We start from the raw sequence: 9,401 nt of genomic DNA on the forward strand, positions 1-9,401 counted from the left end.
GCTGTGATGAACCCTGTACCATTGTTCAAATGTTGCCCATACCCCAGTCTGACTCAGTCTATTGCCTCAGCATTCCCTAACCCAGCAACCGAGTTGTAGGCAATTAAATTTACATAGGCCTCCCATTGTGGGACTGGGGAATGTATGGCCTGAGATGCCCAATAAACTTACTTTTGCTTAGAGGTGTGTGTGTGGGGGGCGGGAAGGAAAAGTCCTTTGTAAATCCAGATTACAACTGGTCTGAGAAATGCTGAGCTGGGTGTGAGGGTTGATTAGCATTTGGAGCACAGATTACCCATCATGCAGTGCTTCCCTGCTTTGCTGATCTCAGAATTCATTGCAGTCTCTGCTTCAGGTCTTTTCTGTTCTCCATCTCTCATGTAAATGAATGGTCATCTGTTCCCATCTCAGATGCAAATGAGACCTAGGGCAGTTGTTTCACTTTTGTCATGCTTATCTGGAGAGTTTTAGGTGTGTCTCACTGCATCTTAATCAGTTTCTGTTTGGGGGGGGGGGGCGATTCTTTGTGAGTCCAACAGTCTGTGTCCTGTGTCAGGGTTCCCCAAAAACATGGAGCTGATAGGTAACAGTTTAGATTAGACATCTGTAAGAACTACTTGACAGTTAGGGTGGCTAGGATCTGGAAGCAACTTCCAAGGGAAGTGGTGCTGGCTCCTATCCTGGGGGTCTTTAAGAGGAGGCTTGATGCCTACCTAGCTGGGATCATTTGAGCCCAGTTTTTTTTCTGCTGCCCTGGCAGGGGGTCAGACTTGAAGATCTATAAGGTCCCTTCCAACCCTACTTCTATGATTCTATGATACACATACCACCCCTAGCAGTCTCTGTCTAGCACACATACACACATGCACCCCACCTTCTCACCCCATCCCACCTCATCCCCAGCAGTCCGTGAGGGGATCTTTAAGGCTGCCTGACAAGGGGCCCGAGTGGGGGTATAATGGTATCCTGTCCCATTGCAGCAAACAACTTAGGGTGCTGGCCAGCCCAGGGTGTTCTCTGACTTTGTAAATGTTTAGTTCTTCAAAGCAATGGCCTAGTTTTTCCAAAACATCAGGCACATACCGTGAGGAGAATGGTCAGTCAGCTCGGGGAAGAAGTGATATAATGCTCTGGATTCTAATCACTGCTCTTGCACTGTTCTGCTTTGTAGCCTTGGATAAATTATTTAACTTCCTTTGTCTCTTAGTTTCCCTAGCTGTTTAATGGGGATAATATGATGGACCTACCTACCTCAACTACAGTTGAGATGCTTAATTTAGTGAATGCACACAAAGTGCCTTGATGATGCAAAGCATCGGAACTAGAAAAGCTGCTGTCTCTATACTTAGCTTGTGAAAAGGATTATATGACATGATTGTCTTTGATGGCAGTGGACTGGACTCAGTAAGTAACCCAAGGAGTTCCCTTTAAGTTCTATGTTCTGGCTTGGAGTTGTGATGAGGAAGCTTGGTTTGGTGAAATAGTTAGCTTAAAAGGGGGCAGATGACCATATGAACACTTATATGAAGTTCTGAACTGAGTGTCAGGGGGCTTCCTTTATCTACAGGATGGTTAGGCACAAATTCTCTCCTCCTATGTGTAGGCTATGGGCTGGCTTGGCAGATAGGCAGCACAGGTACACAGGCTAAGAGGAAAAGGTCAAACTAGAGGGGGTGTGGCCCAGCGAAGTGCATGTTGCTGCCCTCTAGAAATGCACTGACCTTTGGTTTTAGCTTGGACCTTTATTCCCAATGGAACAGAAACTTCCCTGTAGCTCTCCATCCATTTTATCCAGTGAATATTAAATGTAAGGTGTAGTAGTTCAGCTTTAAGAGAAGGGCTGGAGATACGGCTGGTGATGCCTAACCTCTTTCTCAGTGGTTAGAACACTATGGGAAGTCAGAGAAATGTTAAGTTAAAACCCAAGTCTGTTCAGGTGATCAGAACCTGCACCTTCTGTTTCCTGGGCAAGTGCCTTAGCAACATGGATCTTGGGTGAAAAGATGGAAAGAACTTCCTTCTTTTTTTTCCAGGACTTACTCCCAGGTACACAAACATGTTGCTGCATACCTGCAGCGTGGACCTTTAAGTATCCATAGTGTAGGGGTAATAGTATTACAAACTGTGCATACATTCCAAGAATACCAGGTATATGGCTACAAAACAGCCATGTAGACATGTGAAGGGTAATAAAATCCTGCCTTTAACATTCAAAGGTTGGGAGGACAAGAACAGAGGTTAACTGTATACTCTGTATACTTGCCAGTAATGGACAGTCCAGGAATGGGTTTAGGAAGAGAAGCACAGTTCAAGTAGTAAACTTACCACAGTTCTAATCCCACTATATAGAAAAAGAGGAGAGATGTAGTATGATGTAAGTAAGTTTTGTAGCTAAAATGAGCTTCTACTATACAATATGTATTGATGCCATGCTAGTGAGGCATAGCAACATGGCACTTCAGAACCTAGATGCTCTTCCCTATGATTACAGACTGCTGGAAGAGGTTGGTCACTATGGCTAGAGAGTATAAACAGCTTGCAAGATGCTTGTGTCTCAGCCTGGCCCTGCAATCCTGGACTGAGAGGCAACTTTGCTGGGCATCTGTGGACAGCTATTATTGTCTATCAAATACTTTGCAGTATGAGATTGCCTATCATGAGTGGGCCTACAAGATCATTTAAGACTTGCTTATCAAGTACTCCTGAGAGCTGTGAGTTACCTTGACTGGGAGTTCTTTCATGTTCCCTTGTTAACTGCTCTGCAGTCTCATTTTGCTCATTATTATTGTGGTGCTGTGAAGGCAAATGCAGTTGGAGATCTACAAACCCTGCTTATGCTAGGTAGAAAGCAGAGCTGTATCAGGGCAGTTTTACCCCCAGGCGGTAGTTTACATAGACCAGTGGTATCAGCAGCAGCTGGGCTATTGGTGACAGCTGTTTTAGCATACCCTCTAAGATGGTGTCCAGGGCTGCTGTCCTGTTTATCCTGCCCTGCTCCTTTATTCATGCTCCTGGTAGAGACCAGGCAGCACCTGGGAAGTGTCATAACTTTAATCATGTCACCCCAGCCCCACAATGGAGGTTTCTGGTTTAATTATTCCAGGGAGTAAAGCAGTGATTCCCACACATTTTCCTGTCACAGTGCCTTCTACAGTCAAATCATTGTGTGACCCCATGTGCATGATTACCCACAAATGACCGAGACAGGGATTTGTTCTGTTTTGTGGGAGCTGGCCCTGTCCACAGTTTCACCCAGGCAGCTTTTCTCTGAATGAGACAGGACTCAGTTTAGCTTCTACTTACAACATAGTAGGAATAGAAACACAAACGATTACTGTGGAGCAGCTAAGGTATAGGGAAGCCCTGTCTCTTATTCATTAAGAGCTCATGAGGTATTTGCAGGTTTGGAGAAAGCAGGACCTCTGTGAGTCATGCAGCCCCATTAGTAACAGCTGCCTCTCCATTGTGGGTGGTGTCCATTGGTTTTTGGGAGTTGCTGAAATAGGGGCAGCTCCATGAGGTGGGGTAGGGAAGAGGAAGAGATATGAAAGAAAAAAAACAACAGCAGGGGAAAGAACAGGTAAAAGAGAGAGGTGCTCCATCAGATTATGTTGTTGTAACTGCACTGACTTCCGTGGTTTTACCCTGAAAAGAGAATCAGACCCACTGTGGGGCCTGAAGGAGGGTGTGCTATGCAGGGTTCGAATTACACTTAGACTCTTTCAGGGTCTGCGGCGCCAGAAGGAACCACTGCCACCTGGACTGCTTAGAAAGGTGTGGGATAGGTTGGGGGCTGACCAGCCTATGGTCTGGCTCTGATCTCTTCATAGACTACATAGACATTAGGGCTGGATGGGACCTCGGAGGATCATCAAGTCCAGCCCCCTGACCCAGAGGCAGGAAGTCAGCAGGGATCATAGGATCTCAGCAAGATAAATATCCAAATGTCTCTTGAAGCCCTCTCCACCCCAAGCTTTGCTTGGCAGCCTAGAGACAGCACCAAAGCCAAGCTGTCTCAAATTCCCTGCAATATAGTAGTAATACCCATTAAGTTACCTGGGGTGTTCCCTCCTAATTTGTGTGGAAAGAATAGGCCCCCAGGGTCACAGAGGACTCCCCAAGGACAGAGCAGATCCTGTGCAGATCCTGGGACACACGTCCCCCCTTTGTCCTTCTGGGAGCTGCACCCCCTACCCATGTCCCCCAGATGAGCTGCTTGGAGCTCTGTCTTGTGCCCCACCCTGGCTGGGCAGCTTCTGCCCCAGCCCCACTCCCTCCCTCACCACAGAGGCCTCCATCTGCTCCCCCCACACCCATTCCCTTCCCCCTCCCCTTCCACCACAACAGACTTACTAGCTGGACACTGCTATTCAAGCTGCCAGGCTGTTATTGGAAATCAAATCAGTATGGCCGATATGCCTCCTTAAAAATCATCTGTCTGTGTCAGCCCCAAAAATCTCTATTGGTGCACCCCTACTTGCTGGGGTCAGATGACCCCAGCAGTCTTTTCTGCACAAGTGCAGGGGGACTAGATCTGATGATCTCATGAGGTCTCTTCCAGCTCCTAACATCTATGAATCTATGATCCTCTTCCCCTGTCTGATCTGCTACTCTGTTCTCTGCTCCCTGCCTGAACTGTTGCTTTGCTTTTTGCTCCCTGCTTTGTTTACTTTGTTCCAAGCTCCTTCCATTATCTGCAGCATGCCATACACACAGGTTGTCTTTGCCACTTGTGACATGCATGCCACAGGTTGGCCACTCCTGGCCTATGGTATCTAGTGCATTATCTCAGATACAGACTGAACTGGGACAAAATTGCTGCCCCATGCCTCTTGGCCCTTCACTTTTTTAAGGGTTAGATTCTGAGTGGTGCTGAGCTTCTGCAGCTCCTGTTGAAGATCATGGGATGAGACTCAGTAAATCTCTGGTTCCTCCCCATCCTGCTAAGGTTGATTCTGGACAGTGAAGAGCAGGGCACATTAGCATTCCAAAAATAGTAAGGAGAGAAGAGAAACATTAGCATTGCTTTTTAAAGCTCAGTGGACCAGGGAAGAACATTCTGTTTGGCTTTGTGAGGCTATGAGCATCCTAATTGGGTTTGTGAACCTGTATTGTCACCAGAGACAATAGCATCATCCAAGCAGGCAGTGATAAATGCACTTTCTCTGCTCTGCAAGCCAATACTTTCATTTGCTATGGCAGCATCCAGGAGAAGAAGGTGATCTGGTTGTGCTAGTGAGAAGTGGGCTGTTGAAGCCAATAACCAGCATCTTATTTGTGAGTGCAAGAGCAGAAGATTCCCTCTATTCCCTGCTTGCTTGTTCATTAAGTAAAAGCTTCACCTTAAATCTGAATTGCTTTTAGTTCAGTGCTACTTAAAGGGACATTCTGTATGTTTGAATTGGAGTTTCTCTGTCTGCATCCTAATCCAACACATTTTTCTCTCTGTTGTAAGCTCAGTGGGGGAAAAGCTATTGTGGCTTCAAGTGGCAAAGCCTGATCAAGTTGTACCAAATGAGCATAATACCTAGGGGAGCAAATAGAAACAAAATCCAAGGCCCATTAAGTTTGACAGGGAACAGAAAAGTGTTTATTTGAGCAAAAAAGACCCAAACACTGGTTATAAAAGCTGTTGGTCTGCACAGAATAATATACTGAAGGTTTGAGATTGGAAATAGTTTTTAAAAAAACAGTATCATGGGCCAATTTCTGCTCTCAGTTAGCCTGATGCTGCCTCATTGACTGCTGGGGTAGGGACAGACATTACATATAACCCACTTTAAATGATCAGAAACTGGTTTAAACCTGTAACAGAACAGAAGTTCAGTGGACATAAACTAATTTGAAAATAGCTGAAACTGGTTTGAGATAAACCTGGTTGAATATAGTATCAAATTTAACTGATTTGGCTCAAACCAGTTTATGCAATGTCTATCACAGACCCCTTGCTGGTTTAAGATAAATCAGACTCCCCCAGTATCCCAGCATGCTCTATGGGCTGGGTGAGGCTCTCTGCTCCACAGCAGGGCTGGCCCCTCCCTTCTGCTCCCTGGATGCAGGTCCAAAGACTGCGGGGTGCTTGCTGGCTCCCCCTCACCACTCCCTCCCAAGCAGGGATTCCCTCCTCCTCTCTGCCTTGTTGAAGAGGCGTCTGTGTATTAAGTAGCAGACCACATGCTGGCTACAGTCTGGTGCTGAATCAACAAGCAGAATCAACAGGTAACTGGTAATGTTCCCATTGTTTTCTTAATGGGGTGATAAACACTGTTACCAATTTCCTGCTGGACTAATTAAAGCATCCTACTTGGGTCTGGCCATGCCTCACCCTCAGCTCAGTACTGTGGAAGGAAGGGAGGGCTGCTTTAGTGTCTCCCAGCTCCAAGCCCGAGCCACTGCAGATATGTACCTGCATTTCTGGGATGTTTGTGCAGTTACAAAGTGATGTAGCCTAGGCAGGTCAGATTAACCTGAAAAGATCAAACCAATTCAGATTGATTTTTGAACATCCGTCCCTAGCCCTGGGGAGCTAGCCCTGGAACCAGCTGCACTGGTTTTACGTGGAGCAGAATTTGGTCTTCTTTCATGCCTGGCACAGGGCTTATCTTATGACAAGGCATAAACAGTGGGCCACAAAGCAGTTGTTAATCTGCATGCTGCATTTTAGTATCCAGACTGCTCCTCAGCACTTGGATGTCCCCAGTTCATTAGTACAATAATAAAATTAACAAGGACAGAATTGTAGATGGTGCCATCAGTTTGCAGAACAGAGGAACAACTTCAGCGGGGAGGCCCATGGGCTCATCTGCCTCATGACATTTGTTCCTGACTTTTAATGCAAAGGTAACAGTCAAGAGAGGTGACACAAAGTTGATGGAAGGAGGTCTCAGCGTAGAAAAGGACAAGTTCTCAGTGTTGTGACAGAGCATTGTAAGGAAAATCAATTGCAACAGTGTGTGGCTACTTGAACAGAAATGGATGCCTTCCTGAGCAATCTGGGGGTGATTTTTCGTTGCTGTAGCTTTTTCTTCCAACTTTTTAATCTGTAGGCTACATCACCAAAAATTCTGATTCTTGATTTGTCTTTGCATTAGTAGAATGGAGCTTATTTTTTCTCTCTTCCTAGGTCTGTGGGATGGCCCTGGTTGCATGGCTTTGGCCCTAACTTGTAAGCCACCTTGCATTGACACCACTGTTTCAAACTCCCAGTAACAGCAATTGCCATGGATTTTTGCCTAATTTCTACAAAGGTTTTTGGAGGGGCTGCCATATAGTAGGGGGCAAATTGGACAGACTTAACACCACCAGTGTGATCACCTGGGCTCACAGAACACATAGGGCTTCTTGCTGTGTTTTCACTCTGCTGAGTGACATCTGTCCTCATGTACAGGTGCCAGCTTTAGCCTTTCTTTGGCTCTTTAGCAAATTGGACCTGTTATAAACTGAGTCTTGTTTGTTGGTCACTAATCATTCTGCAGACACTATCTGTGATTCTACTGTATTCAGCTCTAGCTGCTATTTGGAAGTTAACTTTTTATTTGATTTTCAAATAAGTTAATTAACAGGGCCTTCCAAGGACTTTTTCTGTATGTCATCAACATCAGAGCTTCATCCTCCAAAGTGTGTGATTATGCTTTATGCTTGCATGTCTCTCCAGTTTGTTCAAGTAGGATTCTGCATTCCTTGCTCAGGACACCTTAACTTCCTGCTTTGATTTCTTTGTTATTTATTACAGACTACAGTTTGTTTACCCTTGCATTCTGTTTTTATGCATTGCTGTGCATTTTGAATTAAACTGACTTTGGTTCTGTCACTGCTGGGTAACACTTTCATTTGGGAAGCTGACTTGTTTTCAGCTCTGCAGATACCCACTGATATTTGCAAAATCAAATCCATTCTGCATAATAACATGTCTTTGCTGCTTAGACTCTATCTACTAATATGCTAAGGCAGTGATTCTCAACCTGGGTACCACAGCACTCCAGGAAACCCTGACATCCTTTCAAGAGTGCCACGGGGTGACAGACAATGTTAGCACTGTTAACTAAACAAACACGATTTAGGCAATAAACATAGCAATTTCAAATAGGAATCCACCATGTTAAAACATTCTGACCTCTTGTGGTCTTTCTAAGTTTGTTACAACAGAAAAAATTGCTTTATTATTTTTCTATATTAAAAAATACCAGTGAAAACTAAGACCTGGCATTATTTGAGAGGTGCCTTAAGTCAGACAAGGGGTGCTCTAGTCTAGAAAAGTTGAGAATTGTGCTGAAGAGTTAGGTCTAAGATTTTAAGGTATTTGCGCTTACTGTATACCCGCACCTTTTTATTTCATTTTAAAACTTACAGAGTGTAGTTTTGCAGAAAATTTGATCAATGGCACAATATATTTGATCATGTTACAATCTGAACTATCTTGTAGCTTCAGCCAGCTCATAGTTGTTGATGAAATTCAGTGGAGAGTTATTCAAGAAAGAATCTTGTGTATAAAGGAAGTGTACATCCACAATAAACATTTTTAGTGAAAATTTATATGGTACGCACTTGGTTGGTCTCTAATTAGTCAGTCTTAATTTAAAATGTTATGAAAACTCATAAATGACTTCATCCAGCAGCTGGTAGTCACCATCCTGCTCCCTGTGGAAAAAGGTGCTGCAGTCCAATGTCTAGAGAGGTAAATTTCCAGAAATTTTGAAGCCTGTTTTTTTGGGGGGGGGAGGGAAGGGGGAGAATGGACATTTTGGGAAAATTGAAATATATGCAGTACTTATTGTCTTAGCACCCTTTACAGATCTAAATTCACTTTGCTACTTTAAGAACATAAAATGTATTATGTATAACTTGATTTGCTCATAAAATAATCATGTTGGGTATATTTATTAAATTTAAAAGTATAGTTTATTCAGACAATACTTACAAATTTACTAATCGAATTTACTTTAAACCATTTTTAGTTTTTGTTACAAACGGGGCTGCAAGCTACCAGTTTATGAGAAGCAGGCAAAAATAGAAGTTTAAAATAGAAGAAACCATCAACATTATAGTAAAACAAAGAAAATTATTATGTATTCTGGACTTAGTCTCCTTCACAGTGTCAAACAGATATAGAAAGCACTCATTTTTAGAAAAAGGGCTGAGGGGGGAAAAAAGGGAAAAACCAAGACTCATTGAATACGAGTTTTGCTGCATGAAACTTTATCTAATCAGTCTCATTTTCTGAGCTATCACTATTAGCAATTTATGTTTCTTCTGATTCTTCTTATCCTTCATTTTTATCACCTTCATGGACTTCTGAAAACTGAAGGCTTGCCTGGATTGAGACGAGCTTCTCTACTCTTTCACATGTTAGTTTATTTCTAGATTTGGTGTGAGGATTTCCAAATGTAAACCAGTTTATTTCA

At 43.7% G+C, this 9,401-nt stretch overlaps 1 long non-coding RNA gene across 1 annotated transcript in view; it reads left to right on the forward strand.

The window, feature by feature from the left end:
- The window catches only part of LOC109313232, a 17,681-nt gene extending 8,543 nt beyond the window's left edge, over positions 1–9,138 (forward strand). Inside the window, exons 2-3 of the long non-coding RNA XR_002101999.1 lie at positions 5,583–5,586; positions 8,731–9,138. This is a non-coding gene — a long non-coding RNA (uncharacterized LOC109313232). The remainder of the gene's footprint in view (positions 1–5,582; positions 5,587–8,730) is intronic.
- Positions 9,139–9,401: the final 263 nt, after the last annotated feature.

The sequence above is a fragment of the Crocodylus porosus genome, unplaced genomic scaffold (genome assembly GCF_001723895.1).
Source record: "Crocodylus porosus isolate Cpor-Errol unplaced genomic scaffold, CroPor_comp1, whole genome shotgun sequence".
Classification (NCBI taxonomy): Eukaryota; Metazoa; Chordata; order Crocodylia; family Crocodylidae; genus Crocodylus; species Crocodylus porosus.